This window comes from Schistocerca gregaria, unplaced genomic scaffold, assembly GCF_023897955.1.
Source record: "Schistocerca gregaria isolate iqSchGreg1 unplaced genomic scaffold, iqSchGreg1.2 ptg000570l, whole genome shotgun sequence".
Lineage (NCBI taxonomy): Eukaryota > Metazoa > Arthropoda > Insecta > Orthoptera > Acrididae > Schistocerca > Schistocerca gregaria.
In genome coordinates, this window is record NW_026061961.1 from 192,158 (window position 1) to 205,005 (window position 12,848).

Genomic DNA, 12,848 nt, shown 5'->3' on the forward strand with positions numbered 1-12,848 from the left:
GAACATTCTAGCTCCGCCTGACAGGTACAGCTATGATACTTTAGTGGTTACGGAAAGCCCAGGTTTCGAAACATGGTCACGGCACGAAAACGTCTCTTGATGCTGTCTCCTTAACTGCGACAGCTACAGACAAGTGGCGTCGCTACCATACGGCGGGCACGGCATTTTCTTGTTGTGGACGGCCTAAAGAGATGCTTGCAGTGGACATGGCACGGCGATTGCCAAGATACTTCCATTTCGAAGTGACCTTTGTAGTACAAATGAAACGTTTTGCCGGTGCTGCTGCAACGGTAACGTGGCCGAGCGGTCTAAGGCGCTGGTTTTAGGCACCAGTCTCTTCGGAGGCGTGGGTTCGAATCCCACCGTTGCCAATTTTGACGTCTCATTTTTGTGCCGATGCGGTGTGTTCTCGTGGGGTAGGACGCAGCTCTTGTGACGCGCGTGTTGTGTAGGTAGCGTGGCCGAGCGGTCTCAGGCGCTGGTATCAGGCACCAGTCTCTTCGGAGGCGTGGGTTCCAAACCCACAGGTGCCAAACGTGTAATGTAGCCTGTGTCGTAGACAGCTGCACTCATTGCCCGCAAAGAAAACGGCACAACAAGGCGTGAGCGTCTGTTTCGTGAATTGTCGTAGAACAGTGCGTGGTGCAACGACAGGATTTGTAGGCGCCTTTTGCTCTCATCATTGCTGGCGTTCGTCTCCACGAAATGCGTCCGGAGCACGCCGCTCTATAACGCGCGAGAGTGGATTTTTTTACACTTGTCGTCGATTAACCGTGGGTTGCTGCTGCGTTCGCTGGAGGAGCGCTGCCGTCGTTATCCGGTGTGGTCTAGTGGCTAGGATACCTGGCTCTCACCCAGGAGGCCCGGGTTCGATTCCCGGTACCGGAAGTGCGCGTTTTTGTTGCTCCTCTTATGCGACTTGTCTCGACTTTGCTCGACTGACGCTACGCTGACGCGTGCACAAAGCCACGTTAAGTATGATTCGTTGCAACACCTGACGGCGAGAGAGATGCGGCGTCTATCCACTTGTTATCCAGCCACATACCGGTACCTGTTGTCAAGAGGCTTGGAGGTCTGCAACACATTGCCACGGAGGTGGATGCAGCTAACCACTGTAGTTAGTGTACTGACAGCGCAGGCACGTTCATTTGCTCGCATGCATGTGATGGAGATCGTGTCTGCCACTGCTGTGGCGTACACCTTGGCCTAGGCTTTGCTGTGTATCGACACTTGCATTCCAGCCAGCTGCTTCCGTGGGCGCCTCCGTGGCCATGGCCGTGATCGTCTAGTGGTTAGGACATTGCGTTGTGGCCGCAATAACCCAGGTTCGAATCCTGGTCACGGCAATTTTTGAAAGTTTTTCCTTGCTGCCATTGCATTGACGATAGTGCACGAGTACCCGAAATCACAGTGCTTCCTTGGTTTTTCACTCGTGTTCCGCAGGCCGCAGTCCGTACTACCACTTCATCACAAGTGCAATCTTCTTGAGCTCACATATGTCTGTTACATGGAACATTCTAGCTCCGCCTGACAGGTACAGCTATGATACTTTAGTGGTTACGGAAAGCCCAGGTTTCGAAACATGGTCACGGCACGAAAACGTCTCTTGATGCTGTCTCCTTAACTGCGACAGCTACAGACAAGTGGCGTCGCTACCATACGGCGGGCACGGCATTTTCTTGTTGTGGACGGCCTAAAGAGATGCTTGCAGTGGACATGGCACGGCGATTGCCAAGATACTTCCATTTCGAAGTGACCTTTGTAGTACAAATGAAACGTTTTGCCGGTGCTGCTGCAACGGTAACGTGGCCGAGCGGTCTAAGGCGCTGGTTTTAGGCACCAGTCTCTTCGGAGGCGTGGGTTCGAATCCCACCGTTGCCAATTTTGACGTCTCATTTTTGTGCCGATGCGGTGTGTTCTCGTGGGGTAGGACGCAGCTCTTGTGACGCGCGTGTTGTGTAGGTAGCGTGGCCGAGCGGTCTCAGGCGCTGGTATCAGGCACCAGTCTCTTCGGAGGCGTGGGTTCTAAACCCACAGGTGCCAAACGTGTAATGTAGCCTGTGTCGTAGACAGCTGCACTCATTGCCCGCAAAGAAAACGGCACAACAAGGCGTGAGCGTCTGTTTCGTGAATTGTCGTAGAACAGTGCGTGGTGCAACGACAGGATTTGTAGGCGCCTTTTGCTCTCATCATTGCTGGCGTTCGTCTCCACGAAATGCGTCCGGAGCACGCCGCTCTATAACGCGCGAGAGTGGATTTTTTTACACTTGTCGTCGATTAACCGTGGGTTGCTGCTGCGTTCGCTGGAGGAGCGCTGCCGTCGTTATCCGGTGTGGTCTAGTGGCTAGGATACCTGGCTCTCACCCAGGAGGCCCGGGTTCGATTCCCGGTACCGGAAGTGCGCGTTTTTGTTGCTCCTCTTATGCGACTTGTCTCGACTTTGCTCGACTGACGCTACGCTGACGCGTGCACAAAGCCACGTTAAGTATGATTCGTTGCAACACCTGACGGCGAGAGAGATGCGGCGTCTATCCACTTGTTATCCAGCCACATACCGGTACCTGTTGTCAAGAGGCTTGGAGGTCTGCAACACATTGCCACGGAGGTGGATGCAGCTAACCACTGTAGTTAGTGTACTGACAGCGCAGGCACGTTCATTTGCTCGCATGCATGTGATGGAGATCGTGTCTGCCACTGCTGTGGCGTACACCTTGGCCTAGGCTTTGCTGTGTATCGACACTTGCATTCCAGCCAGCTGCTTCCGTGGGCGCCTCCGTGGCCATGGCCGTGATCGTCTAGTGGTTAGGACATTGCGTTGTGGCCGCAATAACCCAGGTTCGAATCCTGGTCACGGCAATTTTTGAAAGTTTTTCCTTGCTGCCATTGCATTGACGATAGTGCACGAGTACCCGAAATCACAGTGCTTCCTTGGTTTTTCACTCGTGTTCCGCAGGCCGCAGTCCGTACTACCACTTCATCACAAGTGCAATCTTCTTGAGCTCACATATGTCTGTTACATGGAACATTCTAGCTCCGCCTGACAGGTACAGCTATGATACTTTAGTGGTTACGGAAAGCCCAGGTTTCGAAACATGGTCACGGCACGAAAACGTCTCTTGATGCTGTCTCCTTAACTGCGACAGCTACAGACAAGTGGCGTCGCTACCATACGGCGGGCACGGCATTTTCTTGTTGTGGACGGCCTAAAGAGATGCTTGCAGTGGACATGGCACGGCGATTGCCAAGATACTTCCATTTCGAAGTGACCTTTGTAGTACAAATGAAACGTTTTGCCGGTGCTGCTGCAACGGTAACGTGGCCGAGCGGTCTAAGGCGCTGGTTTTAGGCACCAGTCTCTTCGGAGGCGTGGGTTCGAATCCCACCGTTGCCAATTTTGACGTCTCATTTTTGTGCCGATGCGGTGTGTTCTCGTGGGGTAGGACGCAGCTCTTGTGACGCGCGTGTTGTGTAGGTAGCGTGGCCGAGCGGTCTCAGGCGCTGGTATCAGGCACCAGTCTCTTCGGAGGCGTGGGTTCCAAACCCACAGGTGCCAAACGTGTAATGTAGCCTGTGTCGTAGACAGCTGCACTCATTGCCCGCAAAGAAAACGGCACAACAAGGCGTGAGCGTCTGTTTCGTGAATTGTCGTAGAACAGTGCGTGGTGCAACGACAGGATTTGTAGGCGCCTTTTGCTCTCATCATTGCTGGCGTTCGTCTCCACGAAATGCGTCCGGAGCACGCCGCTCTATAACGCGCGAGAGTGGATTTTTTTACACTTGTCGTCGATTAACCGTGGGTTGCTGCTGCGTTCGCTGGAGGAGCGCTGCCGTCGTTATCCGGTGTGGTCTAGTGGCTAGGATACCTGGCTCTCACCCAGGAGGCCCGGGTTCGATTCCCGGTACCGGAAGTGCGCGTTTTTGTTGCTCCTCTTATGCGACTTGTCTCGACTTTGCTCGACTGACGCTACGCTGACGCGTGCACAAAGCCACGTTAAGTATGATTCGTTGCAACACCTGACGGCGAGAGAGATGCGGCGTCTATCCACTTGTTATCCAGCCACATACCGGTACCTGTTGTCAAGAGGCTTGGAGGTCTGCAACACATTGCCACGGAGGTGGATGCAGCTAACCACTGTAGTTAGTGTACTGACAGCGCAGGCACGTTCATTTGCTCGCATGCATGTGATGGAGATCGTGTCTGCCACTGCTGTGGCGTACACCTTGGCCTAGGCTTTGCTGTGTATCGACACTTGCATTCCAGCCAGCTGCTTCCGTGGGCGCCTCCGTGGCCATGGCCGTGATCGTCTAGTGGTTAGGACATTGCGTTGTGGCCGCAATAACCCAGGTTCGAATCCTGGTCACGGCAATTTTTGAAAGTTTTTCCTTGCTGCCATTGCATTGACGATAGTGCACGAGTACCCGAAATCACAGTGCTTCCTTGGTTTTTCACTCGTGTTCCGCAGGCCGCAGTCCGTACTACCACTTCATCACAAGTGCAATCTTCTTGAGCTCACATATGTCTGTTACATGGAACATTCTAGCTCCGCCTGACAGGTACAGCTATGATACTTTAGTGGTTACGGAAAGCCCAGGTTTCGAAACATGGTCACGGCACGAAAACGTCTCTTGATGCTGTCTCCTTAACTGCGACAGCTACAGACAAGTGGCGTCGCTACCATACGGCGGGCACGGCATTTTCTTGTTGTGGACGGCCTAAAGAGATGCTTGCAGTGGACATGGCACGGCGATTGCCAAGATACTTCCATTTCGAAGTGACCTTTGTAGTACAAATGAAACGTTTTGCCGGTGCTGCTGCAACGGTAACGTGGCCGAGCGGTCTAAGGCGCTGGTTTTAGGCACCAGTCTCTTCGGAGGCGTGGGTTCGAATCCCACCGTTGCCAATTTTGACGTCTCATTTTTGTGCCGATGCGGTGTGTTCTCGTGGGGTAGGACGCAGCTCTTGTGACGCGCGTGTTGTGTAGGTAGCGTGGCCGAGCGGTCTCAGGCGCTGGTATCAGGCACCAGTCTCTTCGGAGGCGTGGGTTCTAAACCCACAGGTGCCAAACGTGTAATGTAGCCTGTGTCGTAGACAGCTGCACTCATTGCCCGCAAAGAAAACGGCACAACAAGGCGTGAGCGTCTGTTTCGTGAATTGTCGTAGAACAGTGCGTGGTGCAACGACAGGATTTGTAGGCGCCTTTTGCTCTCATCATTGCTGGCGTTCGTCTCCACGAAATGCGTCCGGAGCACGCCGCTCTATAACGCGCGAGAGTGGATTTTTTTACACTTGTCGTCGATTAACCGTGGGTTGCTGCTGCGTTCGCTGGAGGAGCGCTGCCGTCGTTATCCGGTGTGGTCTAGTGGCTAGGATACCTGGCTCTCACCCAGGAGGCCCGGGTTCGATTCCCGGTACCGGAAGTGCGCGTTTTTGTTGCTCCTCTTATGCGACTTGTCTCGACTTTGCTCGACTGACGCTACGCTGACGCGTGCACAAAGCCACGTTAAGTATGATTCGTTGCAACACCTGACGGCGAGAGAGATGCGGCGTCTATCCACTTGTTATCCAGCCACATACCGGTACCTGTTGTCAAGAGGCTTGGAGGTCTGCAACACATTGCCACGGAGGTGGATGCAGCTAACCACTGTAGTTAGTGTACTGACAGCGCAGGCACGTTCATTTGCTCGCATGCATGTGATGGAGATCGTGTCTGCCACTGCTGTGGCGTACACCTTGGCCTAGGCTTAGGCTTTGCTGTGTATCGACACTTGCATTCCAGCCAGCTGCTTCCGTGGGCGCCTCCGTGGCCATGGCCGTGATCGTCTAGTGGTTAGGACATTGCGTTGTGGCCGCAATAACCCAGGTTCGAATCCTGGTCACGGCAATTTTTGAAAGTTTCTCCTTGCTGCCGTTGCATTGACGATAGTGCACGAGTACCCGAAATCACAGTGCTTCCTTGGTTTTTCACTCGTGTTCCGCAGGCCGCAGTCCGTACTACCACTTCATCACAAGTGCAACCTTCTTGAGCTCACATATGTCTGTTACATGGAACATTCTAGCTCCGCCCGACAGGTACAGCTATGATACTTTAGTGGTTACGGAAAGCCCAGGTTTCGAAACATGGTCACGGCACGAAAACGTCTCTTGATGCTGTCTCCTTAACTGCGACAGCTACAGACAAGTGGCGTCGCTACCATACGGCGGGCACGGCATTTTCTTGTTGTGGACGGCCTAAAGAGATGCTTCCAGTGGACATGGCACGGCGATTGCCAAGATACTTCCATTTCGAAGTGACCTTTGTAGTACAAATGAAACGTTTTGCCGCTGCTGCTCCAACGGTAACGTGGCCGAGCGGTCTAAGGCGCTGGTTTTAGGCACCAGTCTCTTCGGAGGCGTGGGTTCGAATCCCACCGTTGCCAATTTTGACGTCTCATTTTTGTGCCGATGCGGTGTGTTCTCGTGGGGTAGGACGCAGCTCTTGTGACGCGCGTGTTGTGTAGGTAGCGTGGCCGAGCGGTCTCAGGCGCTGGTATCAGGCACCAGTCTCTTCGGAGGCGTGGGTTCCAAACCCACAGGTGCCAAACGTGTAATGTAGCCTGTGTCGTAGACAGCTGCACTCATTGCCCGCAAAGAAAACGGCACAACAAGGCGTGAGCGTCTGTTTCGTGAATTGTCGTAGAACAGTGCGTGGTGCAACGACAGGATTTGTAGGCGCCTTTTGCTCTCATCATTGCTGGCGTTCGTCTCCACGAAATGCGTCCGGAGCACGCCGCTCTATAACGCGAGAGAGTGGATTTTTTTACACTTGTCGTCGATTAACCGTGGGTTGCTGCTGCGTTCGCTGGAGGAGCGCTGCCGTCGTTATCCGGTGTGGTCTAGTGGCTAGGATACCTGGCTCTCACCCAGGAGGCCCGGGTTCGATTCCCGGTACCGGAAGTGCGCGTTTTTGTTGCTCCTCTTATGCGACTTGTCTCGACTTTGCTCGACTGACGCTACGCTGACGCGTGCACAAAGCCACGTTAAGTATGATTCGTTGCAACACCTGACGGCGAGAGAGATGGGCGTCTATCCACTTGTTATCCAGCCACATACCGGTACCTGTTGTCAAGAGGCTTGGAGGTCTGCAACACATTGCCACGGAGGTGGATGCAGCTAACCACTGTAGTTAGTGTACTGACAGCGCAGGCACGTTCATTAGCTCGCATGCATGTGATGGAGACCGTGTCTGCCACTGCTGTGGCGTACACCTTGGCCTAGGCTTAGGCTTTGCTGTGTATCGACACTTGCATTCCAGCCAGCTGCTTCCGTGGGCGCCTCCGTGGCCATGGCCGTGATCGTCTAGTGGTTAGGACATTGCGTTGTGGCCGCAATAACCCAGGTTCGAATCCTGGTCACGGCAATTTTTGAAAGTTTCTCCTTGCTGCCGTTGCATTGACGATAGTGCACGAGTACCCGAAATCACAGTGCTTCCTTGGTTTTTCACTCGTGTTCCGCAGGCCGCAGTCCGTACTACCACTTCATCACAAGTGCAACCTTCTTGAGCTCACATATGTCTGTTACATGGAACATTCTAGCTCCGCCCGACAGGTACAGCTATGATACTTTAGTGGTTACGGAAAGCCCAGGTTTCGAAACATGGTCACGGCACGAAAACGTCTCTTGATGCTGTCTCCTTAACTGCGACAGCTACAGACAAGTGGCGTCGCTACCATACGGCGGGCACGGCATTTTCTTGTTGTGGACGGCCTAAAGAGATGCTTCCAGTGGACATGGCACGGCGATTGCCAAGATACTTCCATTTCGAAGTGACCTTTGTAGTACAAATGAAACGTTTTGCCGCTGCTGCTCCAACGGTAACGTGGCCGAGCGGTCTAAGGCGCTGGTTTTAGGCACCAGTCTCTTCGGAGGCGTGGGTTCGAATCCCACCGTTGCCAATTTTGACGTCTCATTTTTGTGCCGATGCGGTGTGTTCTCGTGGGGTAGGACGCAGCTCTTGTGACGCGCGTGTTGTGTAGGTAGCGTGGCCGAGCGGTCTCAGGCGCTGGTATCAGGCACCAGTCTCTTCGGAGGCGTGGGTTCCAAACCCACAGGTGCCAAACGTGTAATGTAGCCTGTGTCGTAGACAGCTGCACTCATTGCCCGCAAAGAAAACGGCACAACAAGGCGTGAGCGTCTGTTTCGTGAATTGTCGTAGAACAGTGCGTGGTGCAACGACAGGATTTGTAGGCGCCTTTTGCTCTCATCATTGCTGGCGTTCGTCTCCACGAAATGCGTCCGGAGCACGCCGCTCTATAACGCGCGAGAGTGGATTTTTTTACACTTGTCGTCGATTAACCGTGGGTTGCTGCTGCGTTCGCTGGAGGAGCGCTGCCGTCGTTATCCGGTGTGGTCTAGTGGCTAGGATACCTGGCTCTCACCCAGGAGGCCCGGGTTCGATTCCCGGTACCGGAAGTGCGCGTTTTTGTTGCTCCTCTTATGCGACTTGTCTCGACTTTGCTCGACTGACGCTACGCTGACGCGTGCACAAAGCCACGTTAAGTATGATTCGTTGCAACACCTGACGGCGAGAGAGATGCGGCGTCTATCCACTTGTTATCCAGCCACATACCGGTACCTGTTGTCAAGAGGCTTGGAGGTCTGCAACACATTGCCACGGAGGTGGATGCAGCTAACCACTGTAGTTAGTGTACTGACAGCGCAGGCACGTTCATTAGCTCGCATGCATGTGATGGAGACCGTGTCTGCCACTGCTGTGGCGTACACCTTGGCCTAGGCTTAGGCTTTGCTGTGTATCGACACTTGCATTCCAGCCAGCTGCTTCCGTGGGCGCCTCCGTGGCCATGGCCGTGATCGTCTAGTGGTTAGGACATTGCGTTGTGGCCGCAATAACCCAGGTTCGAATCCTGGTCACGGCAATTTTTGAAAGTTTCTCCTTGCTGCCGTTGCATTGACGATAGTGCACGAGTACCCGAAATCACAGTGCTTCCTTGGTTTTTCACTCGTGTTCCGCAGGCCGCAGTCCGTACTACCACTTCATCACAAGTGCAACCTTCTTGAGCTCACATATGTCTGTTACATGGAACATTCTAGCTCCGCCCGACAGGTACAGCTATGATACTTTAGTGGTTACGGAAAGCCCAGGTTTCGAAACATGGTCACGGCACGAAAACGTCTCTTGATGCTGTCTCCTTAACTGCGACAGCTACAGACAAGTGGCGTCGCTACCATACGGCGGGCACGGCATTTTCTTGTTGTGGACGGCCTAAAGAGATGCTTCCAGTGGACATGGCACGGCGATTGCCAAGATACTTCCATTTCGAAGTGACCTTTGTAGTACAAATGAAACGTTTTGCCGCTGCTGCTCCAACGGTAACGTGGCCGAGCGGTCTAAGGCGCTGGTTTTAGGCACCAGTCTCTTCGGAGGCGTGGGTTCGAATCCCACCGTTGCCAATTTTGACGTCTCATTTTTGTGCCGATGCGGTGTGTTCTCGTGGGGTAGGACGCAGCTCTTGTGACGCGCGTGTTGTGTAGGTAGCGTGGCCGAGCGGTCTCAGGCGCTGGTATCAGGCACCAGTCTCTTCGGAGGCGTGGGTTCCAAACCCACAGGTGCCAAACGTGTAATGTAGCCTGTGTCGTAGACAGCTGCACTCATTGCCCGCAAAGAAAACGGCACAACAAGGCGTGAGCGTCTGTTTCGTGAATTGTCGTAGAACAGTGCGTGGTGCAACGACAGGATTTGTAGGCGCCTTTTGCTCTCATCATTGCTGGCGTTCGTCTCCACGAAATGCGTCCGGAGCACGCCGCTCTATAACGCGCGAGAGTGGATTTTTTTACACTTGTCGTCGATTAACCGTGGGTTGCTGCTGCGTTCGCTGGAGGAGCGCTGCCGTCGTTATCCGGTGTGGTCTAGTGGCTAGGATACCTGGCTCTCACCCAGGAGGCCCGGGTTCGATTCCCGGTACCGGAAGTGCGCGTTTTTGTTGCTCCTCTTATGCGACTTGTCTCGACTTTGCTCGACTGACGCTACGCTGACGCGTGCACAAAGCCACGTTAAGTATGATTCGTTGCAACACCTGACGGCGAGAGAGATGCGGCGTCTATCCACTTGTTATCCAGCCACATACCGGTACCTGTTGTCAAGAGGCTTGGAGGTCTGCAACACATTGCCACGGAGGTGGATGCAGCTAACCACTGTAGTTAGTGTACTGACAGCGCAGGCACGTTCATTTGCTCGCATGCATGTGATGGAGATCGTGTCTGCCACTGCTGTGGCGTACACCTTGGCCTAGGCTTTGCTGTGTATCGACACTTGCATTCCAGCCAGCTGCTTCCGTGGGCGCCTCCGTGGCCATGGCCGTGATCGTCTAGTGGTTAGGACATTGCGTTGTGGCCGCAATAACCCAGGTTCGAATCCTGGTCACGGCAATTTTTGAAAGTTTCTCCTTGCTGCCGTTGCATTGACGATAGTGCACGAGTACCCGAAATCACAGTGCTTCCTTGGTTTTTCACTCGTGTTCCGCAGGCCGCAGTCCGTACTACCACTTCATCACAAGTGCAACCTTCTTGAGCTCACATATGTCTGTTACATGGAACATTCTAGCTCCGCCCGACAGGTACAGCTATGATACTTTAGTGGTTACGGAAAGCCCAGGTTTCGAAACATGGTCACGGCACGAAAACGTCTCTTGATGCTGTCTCCTTAACTGCGACAGCTACAGACAAGTGGCGTCGCTACCATACGGCGGGCACGGCATTTTCTTGTTGTGGACGGCCTAAAGAGATGCTTCCAGTGGACATGGCACGGCGATTGCCAAGATACTTCCATTTCGAAGTGACCTTTGTAGTACAAATGAAACGTTTTGCCGCTGCTGCTCCAACGGTAACGTGGCCGAGCGGTCTAAGGCGCTGGTTTTAGGCACCAGTCTCTTCGGAGGCGTGGGTTCGAATCCCACCGTTGCCAATTTTGACGTCTCATTTTTGTGCCGATGCGGTGTGTTCTCGTGGGGTAGGACGCAGCTCTTGTGACGCGCGTGTTGTGTAGGTAGCGTGGCCGAGCGGTCTAAGGCGCTGGTATCAGGCACCAGTCTCTTTGGAGGCGTGGGTTCCAAACCCACAGGTGCCAAACGTGTAATGTTGCCTGTGTCGTAGACAGCTGCACTCATTGCCCGCAAAGAAAACGGCACAACAAGGCGTGAGCGTCTGTTTCGTGAATTGTCGTAGAACAGTGCGTGGTGCAACGACAGGATTTGTAGGCGCCTTTTGCTCTCATCATTGCTGGCGTTCGTCTCCACGAAATGCGTCCGGAGCACGCCGCTCTATAACGCGAGAGAGTGGATTTTTTTACACTTGTCGTCGATTAACCGTGGGTTGCTGCTGCGTTCGCTGGAGGAGCGCTGCCGTCGTTATCCGGTGTGGTCTAGTGGCTAGGATACCTGGCTCTCACCCAGGAGGCCCGGGTTCGATTCCCGGTACCGGAAGTGCGCGTTTTTGTTGCTCCTCTTATGCGACTTGTCTCGACTTTGCTCGACTGACGCTACGCTGACGCGTGCACAAAGCCACGTTAAGTATGATTCGTTGCAACACCTGACGGCGAGAGAGATGGGCGTCTATCCACTTGTTATCCAGCCACATACCGGTACCTGTTGTCAAGAGGCTTGGAGGTCTGCAACACATTGCCACGGAGGTGGATGCAGCTAACCACTGTAGTTAGTGTACTGACAGCGCAGGCACGTTCATTAGCTCGCATGCATGTGATGGAGACCGTGTCTGCCACTGCTGTGGCGTACACCTTGGCCTAGGCTTAGGCTTTGCTGTGTATCGACACTTGCATTCCAGCCAGCTGCTTCCGTGGGCGCCTCCGTGGCCATGGCCGTGATCGTCTAGTGGTTAGGACATTGCGTTGTGGCCGCAATAACCCAGGTTCGAATCCTGGTCACGGCAATTTTTGAAAGTTTCTCCTTGCTGCCGTTGCATTGACGATAGTGCACGAGTACCCGAAATCACAGTGCTTCCTTGGTTTTTCACTCGTGTTCCGCAGGCCGCAGTCCGTACTACCACTTCATCACAAGTGCAACCTTCTTGAGCTCACATATGTCTGTTACATGGAACATTCTAGCTCCGCCCGACAGGTACAGCTATGATACTTTAGTGGTTACGGAAAGCCCAGGTTTCGAAACATGGTCACGGCACGAAAACGTCTCTTGATGCTGTCTCCTTAACTGCGACAGCTACAGACAAGTGGCGTCGCTACCATACGGCGGGCACGGCATTTTCTTGTTGTGGACGGCCTAAAGAGATGCTTCCAGTGGACATGGCACGGCGATTGCCAAGATACTTCCATTTCGAAGTGACCTTTGTAGTACAAATGAAACGTTTTGCCGCTGCTGCTCCAACGGTAACGTGGCCGAGCGGTCTAAGGCGCTGGTTTTAGGCACCAGTCTCTTCGGAGGCGTGGGTTCGAATCCCACCGTTGCCAATTTTGACGTCTCATTTTTGTGCCGATGCGGTGTGTTCTCGTGGGGTAGGACGCAGCTCTTGTGACGCGCGTGTTGTGTAGGTAGCGTGGCCGAGCGGTCTCAGGCGCTGGTATCAGGCACCAGTCTCTTCGGAGGCGTGGGTTCCAAACCCACAGGTGCCAAACGTGTAATGTAGCCTGTGTCGTAGACAGCTGCACTCATTGCCCGCAAAGAAAACGGCACAACAAGGCGTGAGCGTCTGTTTCGTGAATTGTCGTAGAACAGTGCGTGGTGCAACGACAGGATTTGTAGGCGCCTTTTGCTCTCATCATTGCTGGCGTTCGTCTCCACGAAATGCGTCCGGAGCACGCCGCTCTATAACGCGCGAGAGTGGA

The 12,848-nt window shown here is 53.9% G+C and overlaps 1 protein-coding gene and 25 non-coding genes across 26 annotated transcripts in view; all 26 read left to right on the plus strand.

Annotated features, from left to right (window-relative positions):
• Positions 1 to 12,848, plus strand: part of LOC126315461 (uncharacterized) — a gene marked incomplete at its 3' end in the record, with an annotated part of 119,611 nt that overhangs the window by 90,333 nt on the left and 16,430 nt on the right. The window lies entirely within an intron of this gene.
• Trnal-uag (transfer RNA leucine (anticodon UAG)) lies at positions 290 to 371 on the plus strand. The gene has a single exon. It is a non-coding gene; the product is annotated as a tRNA-Leu (tRNA).
• On the plus strand, positions 817 to 888 carry Trnae-cuc (transfer RNA glutamic acid (anticodon CUC)). The gene has a single exon. It is a non-coding gene; the product is annotated as a tRNA-Glu (tRNA).
• Trnah-gug (transfer RNA histidin (anticodon GUG)) lies at positions 1,275 to 1,346 on the plus strand. The gene has a single exon. It is a non-coding gene; the product is annotated as a tRNA-His (tRNA).
• Trnal-uag (transfer RNA leucine (anticodon UAG)) lies at positions 1,800 to 1,881 on the plus strand. Its single transcript has one exon. It is a non-coding gene; the product is annotated as a tRNA-Leu (tRNA).
• On the plus strand, positions 2,327 to 2,398 carry Trnae-cuc (transfer RNA glutamic acid (anticodon CUC)). The gene has a single exon. It is a non-coding gene; the product is annotated as a tRNA-Glu (tRNA).
• On the plus strand, positions 2,785 to 2,856 carry Trnah-gug (transfer RNA histidin (anticodon GUG)). The gene has a single exon. It is a non-coding gene; the product is annotated as a tRNA-His (tRNA).
• Trnal-uag (transfer RNA leucine (anticodon UAG)) lies at positions 3,310 to 3,391 on the plus strand. The gene has a single exon. It is a non-coding gene; the product is annotated as a tRNA-Leu (tRNA).
• Positions 3,837 to 3,908, plus strand: Trnae-cuc (transfer RNA glutamic acid (anticodon CUC)). The gene has a single exon. It is a non-coding gene; the product is annotated as a tRNA-Glu (tRNA).
• On the plus strand, positions 4,295 to 4,366 carry Trnah-gug (transfer RNA histidin (anticodon GUG)). The gene has a single exon. It is a non-coding gene; the product is annotated as a tRNA-His (tRNA).
• Trnal-uag (transfer RNA leucine (anticodon UAG)) lies at positions 4,820 to 4,901 on the plus strand. Its single transcript has one exon. It is a non-coding gene; the product is annotated as a tRNA-Leu (tRNA).
• On the plus strand, positions 5,347 to 5,418 carry Trnae-cuc (transfer RNA glutamic acid (anticodon CUC)). Its single transcript has one exon. It is a non-coding gene; the product is annotated as a tRNA-Glu (tRNA).
• On the plus strand, positions 5,811 to 5,882 carry Trnah-gug (transfer RNA histidin (anticodon GUG)). The gene has a single exon. It is a non-coding gene; the product is annotated as a tRNA-His (tRNA).
• Trnal-uag (transfer RNA leucine (anticodon UAG)) lies at positions 6,336 to 6,417 on the plus strand. Its single transcript has one exon. It is a non-coding gene; the product is annotated as a tRNA-Leu (tRNA).
• On the plus strand, positions 6,863 to 6,934 carry Trnae-cuc (transfer RNA glutamic acid (anticodon CUC)). The gene has a single exon. It is a non-coding gene; the product is annotated as a tRNA-Glu (tRNA).
• On the plus strand, positions 7,326 to 7,397 carry Trnah-gug (transfer RNA histidin (anticodon GUG)). Its single transcript has one exon. It is a non-coding gene; the product is annotated as a tRNA-His (tRNA).
• Trnal-uag (transfer RNA leucine (anticodon UAG)) lies at positions 7,851 to 7,932 on the plus strand. Its single transcript has one exon. It is a non-coding gene; the product is annotated as a tRNA-Leu (tRNA).
• On the plus strand, positions 8,378 to 8,449 carry Trnae-cuc (transfer RNA glutamic acid (anticodon CUC)). Its single transcript has one exon. It is a non-coding gene; the product is annotated as a tRNA-Glu (tRNA).
• Positions 8,842 to 8,913, plus strand: Trnah-gug (transfer RNA histidin (anticodon GUG)). The gene has a single exon. It is a non-coding gene; the product is annotated as a tRNA-His (tRNA).
• On the plus strand, positions 9,367 to 9,448 carry Trnal-uag (transfer RNA leucine (anticodon UAG)). Its single transcript has one exon. It is a non-coding gene; the product is annotated as a tRNA-Leu (tRNA).
• On the plus strand, positions 9,894 to 9,965 carry Trnae-cuc (transfer RNA glutamic acid (anticodon CUC)). The gene has a single exon. It is a non-coding gene; the product is annotated as a tRNA-Glu (tRNA).
• On the plus strand, positions 10,352 to 10,423 carry Trnah-gug (transfer RNA histidin (anticodon GUG)). Its single transcript has one exon. It is a non-coding gene; the product is annotated as a tRNA-His (tRNA).
• Trnal-uag (transfer RNA leucine (anticodon UAG)) lies at positions 10,877 to 10,958 on the plus strand. Its single transcript has one exon. It is a non-coding gene; the product is annotated as a tRNA-Leu (tRNA).
• Trnae-cuc (transfer RNA glutamic acid (anticodon CUC)) lies at positions 11,404 to 11,475 on the plus strand. The gene has a single exon. It is a non-coding gene; the product is annotated as a tRNA-Glu (tRNA).
• Trnah-gug (transfer RNA histidin (anticodon GUG)) lies at positions 11,867 to 11,938 on the plus strand. Its single transcript has one exon. It is a non-coding gene; the product is annotated as a tRNA-His (tRNA).
• Positions 12,392 to 12,473, plus strand: Trnal-uag (transfer RNA leucine (anticodon UAG)). Its single transcript has one exon. It is a non-coding gene; the product is annotated as a tRNA-Leu (tRNA).